The sequence below is a fragment of the Pleurodeles waltl genome, chromosome 3_2 (assembly GCF_031143425.1).
Source record: "Pleurodeles waltl isolate 20211129_DDA chromosome 3_2, aPleWal1.hap1.20221129, whole genome shotgun sequence".
Lineage (NCBI taxonomy): Eukaryota > Metazoa > Chordata > Amphibia > Caudata > Salamandridae > Pleurodeles > Pleurodeles waltl.
The window spans coordinates 190,501,798-190,522,742 of NC_090441.1; positions in this window are offsets into that span (position 1 = coordinate 190,501,798).

The window sequence follows — 20,945 nt, forward strand, 5'->3', positions numbered from 1 at the left end:
CGGCAGCTGATTCATGTACGTTTTTTGTTTTATTATTTTTCTCTCCCCCCACGCTGCTCCCGCCACGCCTCGCGAGCCGCTCCTGCTCCTTCGGCTACTGAGGAATGGTAACCTATGCTTCTTAGGATGCTAAGATATGCTACCCTATGCTTCTTAGGAGACTGAGGCACGGTACCCTATGTCCCTTAGGATGCTGAGGCATACTGCCCCATGCTTCTTAGGATACTGAGGCATGCTACCCTCTTCTTCTTAGGATACTGAGGCATGCTACCCTCTGCTTCTTAGGATGCTGAGGCATGCTACCCTGTTCTTCATAGGATGCCGTGGCATTCTACCCCATACTTCTTATGATACTGAGGCATGCTACCCTATACTTCTTAGGATACTGAGGCATGCTACCCTCTGCTTCCTAGGATGCTGAGGCATGGTACCCTGTGCTTATTAGGATGCTGAGGCATGTTACCCTGTGCTTATTAGAATGCTGAGGCATGTTACCCTATGCTCCTTTGGACACTAACAGATGATACACCATCCCCCAGCCAGCAGCAGCATCTGCCAAACCTCTGCAATGCAACAATAATAAACTATGTTTATTATTGTTATATTGTAGAAGGGGCGGAGCCACACAGCAGATGAGCACAGAGAGGGAGTGCTCAGCATGCTCCCTCAGTGCGCATGTATGTTTGGCCAGGCGTCGCAGGCCAGCCAAGCATACATGCGCACTAAGGTCTGTCCGGTAGCGGGTTGGAGACTGCAGGCAGACTCTGCCAGTCTGCCTTGAAGCGCCCTGGCTGGGCACTCCGACCATTCAGAATGCTGCTGTCATGCTGCCAGCAGCGTTCAGATTGGCTGCAGGGCAGGCTGGGAGCACGTGCCTGCGCCGAAGGAAAGAGGAGCACGGTGGCGGCAGCTGATTCATGTACGTTTTTTGTTTTATTATTTTTCTCTCCCCCCACGCTGCTCCCGCCACGCCTGCGAGCCGCTCCTGCTCCTTCGGCTACTGAGGAATGGTAACCTATGCTTCTTAGGATGCTAAGATATGCTACCCTATGCTTCTTAGGATACTGAGGCACGGTACCCTATGTCCTTTAGGATGCTGAGGCATGCTACCATATGCTTCATAGGATGCCGTGGCATGCTACCCCATGCTTCTTATGATAGTGAGGCATGCTACCCTCTTCTTCTTAGAATACTGAGGCATTCTACCCTATGCTTCTTAGGATACTGAGGCATGCTACCCTCTGCTTCTTAGAATGCTGAGCCATGCTACCCCATGCTTCTTAGGATACTGAGGCATTCTACCCGACGCTTCATAGGATGCTGAGGCATGCTAACCTCTGCTTCTTAGGATACTGATGCATGCTACCCCATGCTTCTTAGGATACTGAGGCATGCTACCCTGTTCTCCTTCAGACACTGATCCATGCTACCCTACTCTTCTTCGAGTACTGAGACATGCTACTCTATGCTTCTTAGGATGGTGAGGTTTCTTACCTCATCCTCCTTCGGGCACTAACACATGATACCCCATGCTTCTTCGGATACCCAGGAATGGTACCCTATGCTCCTTAGGATGCTGAGACATGCTACCCTATGCTCCTTCTGATACTGAGGCATGCTACCCTATGCTCCTTCTGATACTGAGGCATGCTACCCTATGCTCATTAGGATGCTGAGGCATGCTACACTATGCTTCTTCTGATACTGAGGTATGCTACCCTATGCTCCTTATGAGTTATGCTACCCTATGCTCCTTCTGATACTGAGACATGCTACCCTATGCCCCTTCGGACATTAACACGATACCCTATGCTCCTTAGGATGCTGAGGCATGCTACACTATGCTCCTTCTGATACTGAGGCATGCTACCCTATGCTCCTCCTGAGGCATGCTACCCTATGCTCCTTCTGATACTGAGACATGCTACCCTATGCTCCTTCGGACATTAACACGATACCCCATGCTCCTTCGAGTACTGAGACATGCTACTCTATGCTTCTTAGGATGCTGAGGTATCCTACCCCATGCTCCTTCGGGCACTAACAGATGATACCCCATCCTCCTTCAGATACCGAGAAATGGTACCCTATGCTCCTTAGGGCATTGATACATGCTTCCCTATGCTGCTTAGGATTCTGAGGCATGCTACACTATGCTCCTTCTGATACTGAGGCATGCTGCCATATGCTCCTTCTGATACTGAGGCATGCTACACTATGCTCCTTCTGATACTGAGGCATGCTACACTATGCTCCTTCTGATCACAGACCTTAAGGCGCATGTATGCTCGGCTGGCCTGAGACAGCTGGCCAAACATACATGCGCACTGAGGGAGCGTGCTGAGCACACCCTCTCTGTGCTCATTTGCCCCGTGGCTCCGCCCCTTCTACAATATAATAATAATAAACATAGTTTATTATCGTTGTATTGCAGAAGTTTGGCAGATGCTGCTGCTGGCGGAGGGATGGGGTATCATCTGTTAGTGTCCGAAGGAGCTTAGGGTAGCATGCCTCAGCATCCTAATAAGCACAGGGTAACATACCTCAGCATCCTAATAAGCACAGGGTAGCATGCCTCAGCATCCTAATAAGCATAGGGTAGCATGCCCCAGCATCTTAAGAAGCAGAGGGTAGCATGTCTCAGCATCCTAATAAGCACGGGGTAACATGCCTCAGCATCCTAATAAGCATAGGGTAACATGCCTCAGCATGGAGGTTGGAGACTGCAGGCAGACTCTGCCAGTCTGCCTTGAAGCGCCCTGGGTGGGCGCTCCGACCATTCAGAATGCTTCTGTCATGCTGCCAGCAGCGTTCAGATTGGCTGTAGGGCAGGCTGGGAGCACGTGCCTGCAGCGAAGGAAAGGAGAGCGTGGTGGCGGCAGCGGATTCATGTATGTTTTTTGTTTTATTTATTTTTTCTCCCCCCACGCTGCTCCCGCCACGCCTCGCGAGCCGCTCCTGCTCCTTCGGCTACTGAGGAATGGTAACCTATGCTTCTTAGGATGCTAAGATATGCTACCCTATGCTTCTTAGAATACTGAGGCACGGTACCCTATGTCCCTTAGGATGCTGAGGCATGCTACCCCATGCTTCTTAGGATACTGAGGCATGCTACCCTCTTTTTCTTAGAATACTGAGGCATGCTACCCTCTGCTTCTTAGGATGCTGAGGCATGCTATCATATGCTTCATAGGATGCCGTGGCATGCTACCCCATGCTTCTTATGATACTGAGGCATTCTACCCTATGCTTCTTAGGATACTGAGGCATGCTACCCTCTGCTTCTTAGGATGCTGAGGCATGCTACCCCATGCTTCTTAGGATACTGAGGTATGCTACCCTATGCTTCATAGAATGCTGAGGCATGCTAACCTCTGCTTCTTAGGATACTGATGCATGCTACCCCATGCTTCTTAGGATACTGAGGCATGCTACCCTGTTCTCCTTCAGACACTGATCCATGGTACCCTACTCTTCTTCGAGTACTGAGACATGCTACTCTATGCTTCTTAGGATGCTGAGGTATCTTACCTCATGCTCCTTCGGGCACTAACACATGATACCCCATGTTTCTTCAGATACCAAGGAATGGTACCCTATGCTCCTTAGGATGCTGAGGCATGCTACCCTATGCTCCTTCTGATACTGAGGCATGCTACCCTATGCTCCTTCTGATACTGAGGCATGCTACCCTATGCTCCTTCTGAGGCATGCTACCCTATGCTCCTTCTGATACTGAGACATGCTACCCTATGCTCTTTCGGACATTAACACAATACCCTATGCTCCTTAGGATGCTGAGGCATGCTACACTATGCTCCTTCTGATACTGAGGCATGCTACCCTATGCTCCTTCTGAGGCATGCTACCCTATGCTCCCTCTGATACTGAGACATGCTACCCTATGCTCCTTCGGACATTAACACGATACCCCATGCTCCTTCGAGTACTGAGACATGCTACTCTATGCTTCTTAGGATGCTGAGGTATCCTACCCCATGCTCCTTTGGGCACTAACACATGATACCCCATCGTCCTTCAGATACCGAGGAATGGTACCCTATGCTCCTTAGGACATTGATACATGCTTCCCTATGCTGCTTAGGATTCTGAGGCATGCTACACTATGCTCCTTCTGATACTGAGCCATCCTACCCTATGCTCCTTCTGATACTGAGGCATGCAACCATATGCTCCTTCTGATACTGAGGCATGCTACCCATGCTCCTTCTGATACTGAGGCATGCTACCCTAAGCTCCTTCGGACATTAACACGATACCCTATGCTCCTTCGAGTACTGAGACATGCTACTCTATGCTTCTTAGGATGCTGAGGTATCCTACCCCATGCTCCTTCGGGCACTAACACATGATACCCCATGCTCCTTTAGATACCGAGGAATGGTACCCTATGCTCCTTAGGACATTGATACATGCTTCCCAATGCTTTTTAGGATTCTGAGGCATGCTACACTATGCTCCTTCTGATACTGAGCCATCCTACCCTATGCTCCTTCTGATACTGAGGCATGCTACCCTTGCTCCTTCTGATACTGAGGCATGCTACCCTATGCTCTTTCGGACATTAACACGATACCCCCATGCTCCTTCGAGTACTGAAACATGCCACACTATGCTCCTTAGGATGATGAGGCATGCTACCCTATGCTCCTTAGCATGCTGAGGCATGCTACCCTATGCTTTTTAGGATGCTGGGCCATGCTAACCTTTGCTTATTAGGATCCTGAGGCATGTTACTGTATGCTTATTAGGATGCTGAGGCATGCTACCCTTTGCTTATTAGGATGCTGAGACATGCTACCCTGTGCTGATTAGGATGCTGAGGCATGTTACCCTGTGCTTATTAGGATGCTGAGGCATGCTACCCTATGCTCCTTTGGACACTAACAGATGATACCCCATCCCCCCGCCAGCAGCAACATCTGCCAAACTTCTGCAATACAATAATAAACTATGTTTATTATTGTTATATGTTGTAAAAGGGGCGGAGCCACGGGGCAGATGAGCACAGAGAGGGCCATCTCAGCACGCTCCCTCAGTGCGCATGTATGTTTGGCCAGCTGTCTCAGGCCAGCCAAGCATACATGCACACTAAGGTCTGTCCGGTACCGGGTTGGAGACTGCAGGCAGACTCTGCCAGTCTGCCTTGAAGTGCCCTGGCTGGGCGCTCCGACCATTCAGAATGCTGCTGTCATGCTGCCAGCAGCGTTCAGATTGGCTGCAGGGCAGGCTGGGAGCACGTGCCTGCGGCGAAGGAAAGATGAGCGCGTTTGCGGCAACGGATTCATGTACGTTTTTTGTTTTATTATTTTTCTCTCCCCCCACGCTGCTCCCGCCACGCCCCGCGAGCCGCTCCTGCTCCTTCGGCTACTGATAAATGGTAACCTATGCTTCTTAGGATGCTAGAATATGCTACCCTATGCTTCTTAGGATACTGAGGCACGGTACCCTATGTCCCTTAGGATGCTGAGGCATGCTACCCCATGCTTCTTAGGATACTGAGGCATGCTACCCTCTTCTTCTTAGGATACTGAGGAACGCTACCATAATGCTACTCAGACATGCTACCCTATGCTTCTTAGGATGCTGAGACATGCTATCCTATGCTTCTTAGGATGCCGAGGCATGCTACTCCATTCTTCTTAGGATACTGAGGCATGGTACCCCATGCTTCTTAGGATACTGAGGCATGCTACCCTCTGCTTCTTATGCTACTGAGACATGCTACCCTATGCTTTTTAGGATGCTGAGGCATTCTACCCTATGCTTCTTAGGATACTTAGGCATGCTACTCTCTGCTTCTTAGGATACTGAGGCATGCTACCCTAAGCTTCTTATGATGCTCAGGCATGTAACCCCATGCTTCGTATGCTACTGAGACATGCTACCCTATGCTTCTTAGGATGCTGAGGCATGCTACCCTATGCTTCTTAGATTACTGAGGCATGTTACCTCATGCATCTTATGCTACTGAGACATGCTATCCCATGCTTCTTAGGATGCTGAGGCATGCTACCCTTTGTTTCTTAGGATACTGAGGCATGCTGCCCTCTGCTTCTTAGGATACTGAGGCATGCTACCCTCTGCTTCTTAGGATAGTAAGGCATGCTACCCTATGCTTCCTATGCTACAGAGACATGCTACCCTATGCTACTTAGGATATTGAGGCCTGCTACCCTATGTTCCTTAGGATGCTAGAACATGCTACCCTATGCTCCTTAGGATACTGAGGCATGCTACCCTATGCTCCTGAGGATACTGAGGCATGCTACCCTCTGCTTCCTAGGATGCTGAGGCATGCTACCCTATGCTACTTAGGATACTGAGGCATGCTATCCTATAATCCTTAGGAGGCTAATACATGGTACCCTAAGCTTCTTAGGATACCGAGGCATGCTACCCTCTGCTTCTTAGGATACTGAGGCATGCTACCCTATGCTTCCTATGCTACAGAGACATGCTACCCTATGCTACTTAGGATATTGAGGCCTGTTACCCTATGTTCCTTAGGATGCTAGAACATGCTACCCTATGCTCCTCAGGATACTGAGGCATGCTACCCTATGCTCCTCAGGATACTGAGGCATGCTACCCTCTGCTTCCTAGGATGCTGAAGCATGCTACCCTATGCTACTTAGGATACTGAGGCATGCTATCCTATAATCCTTAGGAGGCTAAGACATGGTACCCTAAGCTTCTTAGGATACCGAGGCATGCTTCCCTTTGCTCTTTCAGATGCTGTGGCATGCTACCTTATTCTTCTTAGGATACTGAGGCATGGTAACCTACGCCCCTTAGGATACTGAGGCATGCTGCCGTCTGCTTCTAAGGATATTGAGGCATTGTACCCTATGCTCCTTAGGATACTGAGGCATGCTACCCTATGCTTATTATGATACTGAGGCATGCTACCATATGCTTCTTAGGATACTGAGGCATGCTACCCTATGCTCCTTAGGATACTGAGGCATGCTACCCTATGCTTCTTAGGATACTGAGACATGCTTCCCTCTGCTTCTTAGGATGCTGAGGCAGGCTACCCTATGCTTCTTAGGATATTGAGGCATGCTAGCCTGCACTTCTTAGGATACTGAGGCATGCTACCCTATGCCTCTTCGGATACTGATGCATGTTACCCCATGCTTCTTATGCTACTGAGACATGCTACCCTATGCTTCTTAGGATGCTGAGGCATGCTAACCTATGCTGCATAGGATACTGAGTCATGCTACCCTCTGCTTCTTATGCTACTGAGACATGCTACCCTATGCTTCTTAGGATGCTGAGGCATGCTACCCTATGCTTCTTAGGATATTGAAACACGCTATCCTATGCTCCTTAGCATACTGAGGCTGCTACCCTATGCTTCTTCGGATATGGAGGAATGCTACCCATGCTTCTGCGGATACTGAGGCATGCTACTCTTGCTTCTTCGGATTCTGAGGCATGCTACCCTCTGCTTCTTAGGATATTGAGGCATGGTACCCTAAGCCCCTTAGGATACTGAGGCATGATACCCTATGCTTCTTATGATACTGAGGCATGCTACCCTATGCTCCTTAGGATACTGAGGCATGCTACAGTATGTCTCTTAGGATACTGAGACATGCTTCCCTCTGCTTCTTAGGATGCTGAGGCATTCTACCCTATGCTTCTTATGATACTGAGGCATGCTAGCCTACACTTCTTAGGATACTGAGGCATGCTACCCTATGCCTCTTCGGATACTGATGCATGTTACCCCATGTTTCTTATGCTACTGAGAGATGCTACCCTATGCTTCTTAGGATTCTGAGGCATGTTACCCCATGCTTCTTAGGATACTGAGGCATGCTACCCTCTGTTTCTTATGCTACTGAGACATGCTACTCTATACTTCTTAGGATGCTGAGGCATGCTACCCTATGCTTCTTAGGGTACTGAAACACACTATCCTATGCTCCTTAGCATACTGATGCTGCTACCCTATGCTTCTTCGGATACTGAGGCATGCTACCCTATACTTCTTAGGATGCTGAGGCATGCTACCCTATGCTCCTTAGGATGCTGAGGCATGCCAGCCTGTGCTTCTTAGGATACTGAAACATGCTATCCTATGCTCCTTAGCATACTGAGGCTGCTACCCTATGCTTCTTCGGATACTGAGGCATGCTACTCTTTCTTCTTCGGATTCTGAGGCAGGCTACCCTATGCTCCTTGGGATACTGAGACATGCTACCCTTGCTTCTTCGGATACTGAGGCGTGCTAACCTATGCTCTTTTGGAGACTAAAGGCGCCATTACGAGTTTGGCGTCAGAAACCACCAATCTCCAGATGCGTTGGTGGTTTCCCCACTGGCGCCATTACAACTTTCCCACTGGGATGACGGGTGGGACCCAAGGTTTCCGCCTGTCAGCCAGTAGGAAAGGTGCAGCAGCATTGTCCCAGCTCATAATTGAGGCGGCGGCAGTGCTGCTGCGCGCAGGGTGCACCAGCACCCTTGATATGCGTACAGTCTGCACAGCAGATGGTGCACATTTCAAGGGTTTTGGGCAGGAGGACCCCTGCACTGGCCATGCGTAGGCCTGTGTCCTCCTGTGACCCTAGCACTTGTTCTCCGCCAGCCTTTTCATGGCGGTTGTAGGAAAGTACCATCTTGCCTGGCATGTTACCCCCATATTTCACTGTATATATGTTGTTTAAGTCTATGTGTCACTGGGACCCTGCCAGGCAGGGCCCAGGTGCTCATAAGTGTGCCTGAATGTGTTCCCTGTGTGATGACTAACTGTCTCACTGAGGCTCTGCTAACCAGAACCTCAGTGGTTATGCTCTCTCTGCTTTCTAAATTGTCACTAACAGGCTAGTGACCAATTTCAGCAATTCACATTGGCATACTGGAACACCCTTATAATTCCCTAGTATATGGTGCTGAGGTACCCAGGGTATTGGGGTTCCAGGAGATCCCTATGGGCTGCAGCATTTCTTTTGCCACCCATAGGGAGCTCTGACAATTCTTACACAGGCCTGCCAGTGAAGCCTGAGTGAAATAACGTCCACGTTATTTCACAGCCATTTACCACTGCACTTAAGTAACTTATAAGTCACCTATATGTCTAACCTTCACCTGGTGAAGGTTGGGTGCAAAGTTACTTAGTGTGTGGACACCCTGGCACTAGCCAAGGTGCCCCCACATCGTTCAGGGCAAATTCCCCGGACTTTGTGAGTGCGGGGACACCATTACACGTGTGCACTATACATAGGTCACTACCTATGTATAGCGTCACAATGGTAACTCTGAACATGGCCATGTAACATGCCTAAGATCATGGAATTGTCACCCCAATGCCATTCTGGCATTGGGGAGACAATTCCATGATCCCCCGGGTCTCTAGCACAGACCCGGGTACTACCAAACTACCTTTCCCGGGGTTTCATCTGCAGCTGCTGCTGCTGCCTACCCCTCAGACAGGTTTCTGCCCTCCTGGGGTCCAGCCAGGCCTGGCCCAGGAAGGCAGAACAAAGGACTTCCTCAGAGAGCGGGTGTTACACCCTCTCCCTTTGGAAAAAGGTGTCAGGGCTGGGGAGGAGTAGCCTCCCCCAGCCTCTGGAAATGCTTTGATGGGCACAGATGGTGCCCATCTCTGCATAAGCCAGTCTACACCGGTTCAGGGATCCCCCAGCCCTGCTCTGGCGCGAAACTGGACAAAGGAAAGGGGAGTGACCACTTCCCTGACCTGCACCTCCCAGGGGAGGTGCCCAGAGCTCCTCCAGCATGCCCCAGACCTCTGCCATCTTGGATTCAGAGGTGTGCTGGCACACTGGACTGCTCTGAGTGGCCAGGGCCAGCAGGTGACGTCAGAGACTCTTTCTGATAGGCTCTTACCTGTGTTACTAGCCTATCCTCCTTCCTAGGTAGCCAAACCTCCTTTTCTGGCTATTTAGGGTCTCTGCTTTGGGGAATTCTTGAGATACCGAATGCAAGAGCTCATCAGAGTTCCTCTGCACTTCTCTCTTCACCTTCTGCCAAAGGATAGACGCTGACTGCTCAGGATGCCTGCAAAACCGCAACAAAGTAGCAAAGACGACTACTGCAACCTTGTATCGCTGATCCTTCTGCTTTCTCGCCTGTTTCCTGGTGGTGCATGCTCTGGGGTAGCCTGCCTCCTTCTTGCACCAGGAGCTCTGAAGAAATCTCCTGTGGGTAGACGGAATCTTCTCCCTGCAACCGCAGGCAACGAAAGACTGCATCACCGGTCCTCTGGGTCCCCTCTCAGCACGACGAGCGTGGTCCCTGGAACTCAGCAACCCTGTCCAAGTGACTTCCACAGTCCAGTGACTCTTCAGTCCAAGTTTGGTGGAGGTAAGTCTTTGCCTCCCCACGCTAGACTGCATTGCTGGGTACCGCGTGATTTGCAGCTGCTCCGGCTCCTGTGCACTCTCCCAGGATTTCCTTTGTGCACAGTCAAGCCTGGGTCCCCGACACTCTTACCAGCAGTGCACAACCTTCTGAGTTGTCCACCGGCGTCGTGGGACTCCCTTTTGTGTCTTCGGGTGGATTCCGGTTCATTCCTCTTCTAAGTGCCAGTTCCGGTACTTCTGTGGGTGCTGCCTGCTTCTGTGAGGGCTCCCTGACTTGCTGGGCACCCCCTATGTCTCCTCATCCAAGTGGCGACATCCTGGTCCCCCCTGGGCCACAGCAGCATCCAAAAACCCTAACCGCAACCCTTGCAGCTAGCAAGGCTTGTTTGCGGTCTTTCTGCGTTGGAATACCTCTGCAAGCTTCTTCACAACGTGAGACAACCATCCTCCAAAGGGAAAGTTTCTAGCCCTCTTCGTTCTTGCAGAATCCGCAGCTTCTACCATCATGTGGCAGATTCTTTGCACCCTCAGCTGGCATTTCCTGGGCATCTGCCCTCTCTCGACATTGTCGCAACTCTTGGACTTGGTCCTCTTGTTCCACAGGTACTCAGGTCTGGAAATCCACTTTGGTTGCTTTGCTGGTGTTGGTATTCCTTGCAGAATTCCCCTATCACGACTACTGTGCTCTCTGGGGAATATAGGTGCACTTTACACCTACTTTTCAGGGTCTTGGGGTGGGCTATTTTTCTAACCCTCACTGTTTTCTTACAGTCCCAGCGACCCTCCACAAGCTCACATAGGTTTGGGGTCCATTCGTGGTTCGCATTCCTCTTTTGGAGTATATGGTTTGTGTTGCCCCTATACCTATGTGCGCCTATTGCAATCTACTGTAACTTTACATTGCTTGCATTACTTCCTTTTGCTATTACTGCATATTTTTGGTGTTGTGTACATATATCTTGTGTATATTTGGCATCCTCATACTGAGGGTTCTCACTGAGATACTTTTGGCATATTGTCATAAAAATAAAGTACCTTTATTTTTAGTATATCTGTGTATTGTGTTTTCTTATGATATTGTGCATATGACACCAGTGGTATAGAAGGAGCTTTGCATGTCTCCTAGTTCAGCCTAAGCTGCTCTGCTATAGCTACCTTCTATCAGCCTAAGCTGCTAGAAACACCTCTTCTACACTAATAAGGGATAACTGGACCTGGTGCAGAGTGTAAGTACCCCTTGGTACCCACTACAAGCCAGGCCAGCCTCCTACAGCGGTAAGACCGTACGGTATTCTACGCATGTTTTGTGAGAAGGCTTTCTTTTTCTTGCTCCAGCTCAATCATAAAAAAAAAAAGGAAAAAAGGTGTTTCCTTTTTATTTCTCTTCAAAAACTCAGATTCATCAATAGCTAGTTCTGCCCCTCTATTACAAAAAGATTTTGTTTGGCTTGACTAACTGGCTTTTGAAATATTGCCAACCAACAAAATGCCCTCCTGATATTTTGATAGAAGATAAGTCTGTAACCGAAATATAGTGATGTATTGCGTCTGTATTTTGCTATAAAAAAAAACACAATAGTGCGAGGTGTATCTGGCATCTAAAATGTGATTTTTTTTTTACAAGTCGCACTGACCACCCGCGCCGGGGCCAGCAGCGCCAGCACACACACGGTAGCGGATGAAGGGGGAGTCTTGGCGACAGCAGTGGCAGGAAGTGGTAAGTCATATTGCTTGCTTATTGACAATTGGTAATATAGTCACTGCAAGGGTGTACTAGTGTTGTTGACTCACTCGTCAACACCCTGCTTCAGTAGATACCGCAGGAGTTAAATATTAATGACCTCTTCTATCTGCACCTCAGCAGACTAAGTTTCAAAAAATGAATCTAAACTATGATGTGTTTTGGACAATTGAAAGAAGGATGGAAGAAGAAAGGATGGTTAAAATATAATATGAGTGAAAGGATGTGTGGATGAAAGGGTGCATATTACTCCTATGGGTGGGTGATGAGGATGATAGGATAAATGGGTGGGTGAAGGATGGATTAAAGGGTATACAGGTGAAAGGATGCCAGCCCAGGTTGGAGAAAGGGTGTGGGTGAAAGTATACCATGCATGGATAGGTGAACGGACTCCTCGGGTGCATTGGATCTCTTGGATGGGCGAATGGGTGAAAGGATGCATGGGTGGGGTTTGAGTAAATGGATGTTGCTGAAAGGTTAGTAGAGCGCCATGTTTGGAATCTGGATAGTTTTAAATGGCGAAGGACTGGATGAGAGAATGTAAAGCTTAAATGGTGTGTATCAAAGATAAGGGTGAATAATAAGAGTACCAGAAGAACAAGTTTTCAATGATGAATAGATAAAAACTTGGAAGGATGAAACAAGTGTGCTCTTCTGAATAGGGGCGTTCTTCTCACCTACGTTACTTGCTTGGAATGGTTTTTTTTTTTAATCCAAGGTTTGATTCAAAGAGTTGGGTGGTATTTCTGACTATTTCCTTGACTCACAGTATTTTTCAAGTGAGGCAGGTAATATGTATCCCAGCATCCACTAACCATCACATCTCTGTCTCTCTATGGCCCTTCACCAGTGCCACTCCTGATGACCTAACAGCTGAGTGGTTCAATTCAGCAGAATCGGCACTGCAATGTTGGCTGTGCAATGTGCGTCTGTCTGCTTAAGTTAATGTGTCAAACAGTTTTGAATGCAAAAACAAGGTGTACTTCCATCCTGTTCCCAGTGCCCACTCACTCAGTCACTTCCTACTACTTCACTCCTGTAATCTTTTTTAAGTTCTGTTCCAGCATTCCGAATAATTTGAAAAGTGCCACATTTTTCTAGCCAAGTGATATATAAATATAATTAATTATGGCGTCCATGATGGATTTACTTCTGTTCATAGTTTTTCCCTTACAACATTTGCCAACCACAGTTACTCACACTACTAGCTAAACCTTAGGCACGTGTTGATGAATTGATCAGTAAAGTATGTACTCTACCTATCCAGTCTAATCCCTTCTACCTTACCCAGCAGCCAAGTAAATTAAGGAGATTACTTTCCTTACTGCAAAGCAAATGTATTTTTTGGAATAAAGTAATTATTACCACGTGTGGTGGAGGGGGGTGATGAGGGCAGTGAGTAATATGAGACTAAGTAAGTGCCTTGAATTTCCTGGATGGGATAGTCTGTGACAAACGTGCCAAATATAATCTATGTATATTTATCCTATTCCTTAGTTTTTTCCCTGTACTGCAGTACATCGCTTTTCCCTCTGTCTAATTATGGCAGACAGGATGTCTACATGATTGATTTTATTATACTACGTGGCATGTTTTATTCTTAGTATTCATCAGCCTTGTAGACAGGGTACAATCAAAAGGCATTTATTTAGGAGAAGAACAGGGCCATTGGAATACGATAATTTTCTAGTACAGCTGCCTCAGCTGCAGACAGTAACAAGTATGACTAGGGCGCCAGCTGAGCTAGCATGCTACCATTAATTTAGCACAACAGGAGAGAGAAGAATACTTGTACTCCATAGTGCATAATGGCTGTGACTCTAAATACCCTAAAATTGAATGGCCTGAGGTGACCATCAAGCATACTGCTACTGTGCCACTACATGCTTTTTAACAAGTATTTACTCAGAGCATTGTTTACAATTTCTCTTTTTTCTTTCTTGATATAGCTAGTCCTGTTGGTCCACCATCACGGTAGGAAATAGCAGCCCGGCTGCAGTGGCAGAAGCTGGAGATCACCCAGGCAGAGTATCAGCGACTGGTGGTCCTCAAGGAGGAGGAGGTGACAGCAGCAGTCACTGCCAATGTTCAGGGCCCCAGGTAGCCCCAGCATCTCCAGTCCATGCTCAACACCAGTGCGACAGTTCCAGGGCAGCCGCCAACCATCATACCATGACTGCTGCCCCCCGAGACACCGCATTCCAAAACCGTGTCCTTAGAAGGCTGGCGCAAAGAGAAGCCAGGCAGGCACGCATGGAGGGGCTCCTCAAACGAGTCCTGGCCTGCCTTTAGTGTCCTCTTTTGACCCTCTTTTAACCTTTTATAGTGGTGGGTGGGACTTGTTGTGGATGGAGAGGATGGGAGTGGATTTTTGTGACCAGAGCTTTTTCACTTTGTTTTCTTTTATTGATGGACAATTGGACATAGTTTTTTTGGACATTGGTTGGGGGAAGGGAGATTTGTTTGGGGATAGGGTTGTGCCAGTCGAGGCTGGAAGGGGTGGGTTTCTATTCTTTTTGTTAGGGATGGGGGTTAATAAATATTTATTTATAGTTGTTTATGCCTAAAATCTTTTTTGGGGTGTTTTACTTCACACTGCTGCCTTTTAGTGCAGTGTGTTTTAAAAATGAGCTGAGATTGTATTCCTTTTAGCGCAGCATGTTTTACAAATCTTCTGATAGTGTATAACAATTATTTATGTAGTTAATAACCTTGTCCTAATACTCTTCTAGTCTCTGCAGTGCATTCTGCAAAATTTGGAGTGGGGTGGATAGATTTACCATTGCCAATTATATTGCCTAAACTAAAAGTACAACAATGCTCCATAGTTCTCTTAATTGAATAGATGAAGCAAGTCCTGCATGATTTGTCAAGGTACCATGGTGGTGCAGTAGTAGCATGCTGGCACGCTAACAGTGAAGGCATCAGAGGTGAGGTCCTACTCCATCTAGGTGAACTCAAATGAAGATCCTGCACACTGAGTTGGCGTTGCTTCCACCACATCCGCCCCACCAAGTATGTGATTAATTAATGGTGTAAATTAATAAGCAGCACCTCAAAACATCACACATACTGGGGGAAGAAGGCTAGGGATTTGAGAAATGGATGGGAAAGGGATTTAGGGAAGGTGTGACAAAAAGACAAACAAAATTAATCTGGGAAATTATCAGCAGCCTGTTGTCGGAGGAAAAAAAAATGAGTATGCATGACACAGTCAACTTTACATTCCGGGAGACCCAAATTGTTATATATCTAAAAATATTTGTCACCTACGTTTGCAAAATTGTAAATATAATTAATGTTGGCGTGAAGATAGGCTGTATTGCCAAATTGGGTGGTGCAACTGCATTCTTCTTGGATTGCCCCGTCAATCGTCTTGGGTAGCTGCCTGCAGCTGTCTGATAAGGTGAGCATGTGTTATGGTGCAAGACAAGAGAAGGCCTGTGGATTGTAAAACAGAAATGATTATCATCATGATATTGTAGAATTAAGAAGGTTAGAATAGAAGGTAAGCGTCATAAGGAGTAGTGTACCAAAAAGATTCAGAGGTGGCAAAGCAAGAGGAAAGTCCTTTGCAATAATTTTTTTTATGACTGATGTGTGATCAATTAAGTAAGAGCAATTGCAAAAACCAGCAATCACAGACAAGTGGCTGTATGTATCAGCATGTTCAAATTCGCAGCTGTCATGATCATCTTAACATTTAGTCTAGAACACGTGCATAATGTAACATCAATCACATGCCTGTCTCCTCCCATTACCTACAACAGGCCCCCCACCCAACCACATAGTTTCAAATTTGACCCAGTCCACCCACACACAGCAGCATTGCATTTCCCAAATCAACTAATCAATGCGCCTCTCACCACCAGTCCACAGATTGGAGTAGACCTCTTAGACTCATCATCATCCAGGTTGATTTCAATGAAGTTGATAACTTCCTTCTCCTGGCAGTTGTTTAAGTTGTCAATTCACACTCTAACTCCTTCCATCATCCTCTAGGCTCTGATTAAATATTATGTCCAACTCCATACCAACTTCTCTCTAGAGTCAGTTTCCCAACCCAATTGAGATAGAGCGACCTGTAACACATAGCTGTGTTGAACAACAAGAGAAACATTGAGTAGTTTTTTTTTATGTAGACTAGATTTGTGTTTGTTAGCTAAATGGACTGGTCGGGTCTTTGACAAATGTGAACCAGAAAACAAAGCACCAGAAAAGAAAGCAGTGTGAAACTGCCGACAAAAATCTTGCTAAGTGTTAAAGGGAAAAGAAACACCTTCAGGCAAAAAATTATCACCCATTTTTAGGGCGTCAACCTTGTAAATCAATCACAACACAAACACAAGCAAGTGTAATAATTATAGTTAAACAATAAACACTCACAATCTGCCACCACTAGACATGAGTCACATGAACCATCTCAACATTGAAATAAGAATACCTCATATGACTAGTTGGGACATACAGCATTACTTACCTGTTCCAATCAAGCATAGTGGTACATTGCTGATCCTCTTTGATTCACGAAACGAAACGAAACACATATTGGCCAGTAAGTTATAAATCAAACTTCTGGGGCAGTCCTGCTAGGGGACAAAAAGGAAGGATAGGCACAGAATGGAGGCATGCATTGTCTCTCGAATTTCCTTAAAGTGATTTTGAGGGTGGGGGCTTCTTCACTTTACATTGCTCCAACTCCAATCTGCCCATACATTTGCCTAAAATGGTTGTGATTCATTAGTCATTGACACAAGAACAAACAATATAAAATAATAATGTCCTCCCAGCTAGCTATATCCTTTTTTGTCAATAGAATAAAGAAGAAAGTTCTATGGTGGTCCAGGTCTAGTCAGGGAAGTAGAGTTCATCCTCAAACTCAAGTGGTTTGCCCAGAGGTTGGTCAGATAACACACTACCTTGACCTGAGTCTCACCCTCACCCACCTCCTGTTGTACTTCAGGTATGCTGCAATTCGGGGATATAACGTGATGATTCACTTTGATCATGGTTAAGCTCTTGTTGTTTTGGGGTGATAGACTGGTCCTTCTCACTGTGACAACTGCACCAGCTGCACTGAACACACCCTCAGCAGACGCACTGGCTACAGGGCAAGCCACATACTTTATTGCCAGCCTGCTGAGTATTGGTCATTGGCGCCTCTTCTCACACCAATACACCAATGGGTTTTTATCCAGATAGTCACCCAGGTAGGCCTGGACTATCATCTCATTAGTCATTGGTGCTCCACCTTGCTTGACCTCTTTTGCCTTCATCTCTGCAGTGGACTTAAGCCCTGCCTCTAGAAACAATTCAAATGCAGATTTTGGGGCTGCTGCTCCTGTTCCTGTTGTTGCTGGTGTTGGTTATGGCTGCTGTGAGCCAACAGCACTGTCTGCAGTTACTATGGAAGTTGTAGGCTGCACCCTAGAACTTCTGCCCATGAGTGGGCCTCTAATTCCCAGGCGTTCTTTTTCTAGGTCGCTGGCTTGCTCAGCAATCCATGTCTTGTAGGTTGGAACATCAACGTCTGAAACAGGATTGAAAGGGGATTAAGAATTGTGCCACAGATGTAATGTTTGGATGACACAATATCTCTTTGCAGCCTTGTATTAACAGATAAGCAAAGGATTAAGTTATCCGCAACCTCCTGCGCATCTGTTTTTTCATCCACACCTGCGTACATTTCAGACACCTCCTTTAGCTGTTGCTGCAGCATATGCACCAATGGGATAGCTTGGCCCATGGTACAGTCCTCCTTGCTGGCTTCCCATGTAAAAATTAAAAAAAGAAGCAGCATCTCTGTCAAGCATTTCACCAGGCCCCATTGGTACATCTCAATGATCATTCCTTTCACAATTCCATCCCGTCTTTGGATATTCATTGATCGGCCTGTACTGCTCAGATGCTGCAACATGTAATAAGTTGAATTCCAATGTGTTGGCACTTCCTGTATGACGGCTTTAACTGGCATTCTATTATTGCACTGGATAATCCTCAACAGCTTGCAGGCTTTAAAAGAATGGCTAAAATGAGTGCAGATTCTTCTACATGTAGACAGTAAGTTGCTGACTCAGGGTTCTTTTTTGAGAAAGTCCTGCACAATGATGAAAAAACACAATGAGGAACCCCAATAGCACATATAGAATACAAAAATATCTAATTCACAAAAACTTGGTTGCAAAAATCAGTCCATGATGTAACCTGTAGATTTTCAAGTCACTCAGTGCAGATAATTTGATCAGTTCAAAATTTATTACGAATAGGATGTCACAAGAGTAATCAGCAATCCAAATGAATTTGTGCTTCCAATTTTCCAGCCAACACGTGTTTCGTCTTTGGGAGTATTTTACAATCCCTCTACGACTTCTTCAGGGCTTATAGATCCAGTAATAATTGAGAATAAATGATAATATCAGTTAATCAAGCAACCGAAAAGAGCGGCGCCTCCGTGTCAGGGTGCCTCGCGGAGGGCTGACACGGAGGCGCCGCTCTTTGAATACGTGGACTTTTTACAAGATTACAATTGTGGTTTGAACTTCCATTCGGAGATTATCTACACAGCAACATTTCGGTTGCTTGATTAACTGATATTATCATTTATTCTCAATTATTACTGGATCTATAAGCCCTGAAGAAGTCGTAGAGGGATTGTAAAATACTCCCAAAGACGAAACACGTGTTGGCTGGAAAATTGGAAGCACAAATTCATTTGGATTGCTGATTACTCTTGTGACTTCCTATTCGTAATAAATTTTGAACTGATCAAATTATCTGCACTGAGTGACTTGAAAATCTACAGGTTACATCATGGACTGATTTTTGCAACCAAGTTTTTGTGAATTAGATATTTTTGTATTCTATATGTGCTATTGGGGTTCCTCATTGTGTTTTTTCTTTATTGTGAGGTTGGTTGACCTCGGAGGGTTGGGGTTTCCCCAGTGGGGTCCCCACATTTATTAAGGTAAATTAGCACTGTGAGCGCCACAACTCCTCATATTACACCCCATTCTTGTGTTTTCGTCCTGCACAATGATGTTTATGCAGCGCGCCAAACACAGGACCCTGAAATAGCCACCATCTGACATGGCCTTAACTGTAATACTGCAATCGTCTATGGCAGCAAATCAAATGTTAAGCCCTTTGGGGTGCATCCATTTAACAACCTTATTGTTAAAGTCATCCAAGATGTTTACAGCTGTATGGGATTTCTCCATGGCGAACATTACTAACTTTGCATTCTTCTGAGCGCTATTAAAAAATGTCAGCAGCATCAACACCTGCAGATACCATTTCTCTAACCCCTGCAAAATAGGTCCAGTGATGCATATGTAATCAGTGGCTAGGCAACTGGTACACATGTCTGTTGTCAGGTGGATGGCCTGGATAGCACTCTGCTGCAAAGCTTGTCCAACCAATTCCAGCACATCGTGATGTAGCACTGGAACAGCAATTCTGGTGAAATAGGTCTGGCTGGGAACCTTCCATTTTGGGCAGACGTCTTCCGCAAATTCTTGAAAACCCACTCAGTTCCACAAAAGAAAAAGGGAGGAGGTCCAATGCTAACATTTTAGCCAGCTTCCTGTCGTACAAACATGCCCTTGGGTTGTTGCGTTTGTACTACCCTTCCTGCCTAAACATGCCAGTAACAGTATCCTGGATTTTTTTCTTTATTGGTGACACTGATGCAGGGAACTTCAAAGCAGAAGATGGTGGTAGGCTCAATGTGCGTCTTGGTGGGGGGGCAGCCACTGTATGTTCTTGCCCTGGTGTTTCGACCTGACTCTGACTCTTCCTGTGCCATTGCGATGTTGCTGATGTAGGCCACAATACTACTGCACTGCTGGAAACAGGACTGATTTGTGCAACGAAAATATCACCCTCTTCTTCACTTTCACCTTCCACCGTGCCTGGATCAGATTCCCTGCTTTCAACCCCTCACCATCACCACTTGCAGTCTTTTGGCTGCTAAGGTGTGCCGCCCAGCAGATTGCATGTTGTTTGGCCTCAGGTACCATAGTTTGTATCAAGCTTACCCCGACTAACAATTGCTCGGCAAATGGAGCATATGGCAATGTTTGGCTTCTTTTCACCAACCGCAAAGAAGTCTCAAACTGGGGATGTCAGCTTTCTAACACTGGTGTCATTACCAAAGTGAGATGAATTGGTGGTAGGTGGTTGTTGTTTTGATGTTGTTTGCCTCTCTGCAGTGCCTACTTCTACTGAGGTGCTGTGGATGTAGGTTGCAGCCTGGGTCTTGTAAAAATAGAAGATGGTGGAGGTCGATCGTGATATCTGTGCCACATCCCTCTGAGCAGGTTGAGAAAATGGGGTAATGTTAAACTCACTGGGGCTGGCCTAACATCCATGATGATTGGCTCATCGTCAGACTCGTCATCTTCTTCTTCTTCATCCATAACTCGAAGGCTTTCAGTAACCTTCCTTTTCATTCCTTGCCTCTCCTGGCATGTCTCAGACTGAGGGGGCATCCAAGTGGAGTCTTGATCATCAGAAAGGGGGCTTGAAAAAGAAAAGATGGCGTAGATCTGGAAGACAGTGGATCTTGTAAAAGAGGGGCTTCTTCAGCTTCTTCAGCATGAAGCTCAATATCCTGATGTGCTCCTACTTCGGAAAGAACTTCTACTGTTGGCTTCAGCTGCTGTTGTCCACTGGGCTGAGTTTCCGGCAACGATTGGGTACTACTTTGAGAAAGAGAAAGGTCCAATTCAATGTCAATGTTCGCCAGCGTTCCTGTGATTAGAGAGGCTGCCTCTGTGCCAGACATGGGCTTGTGCCTAGTTTGGAGTGTGCCTGCTGATGCGGGAGTGCTGCTCCCAGCTTGCT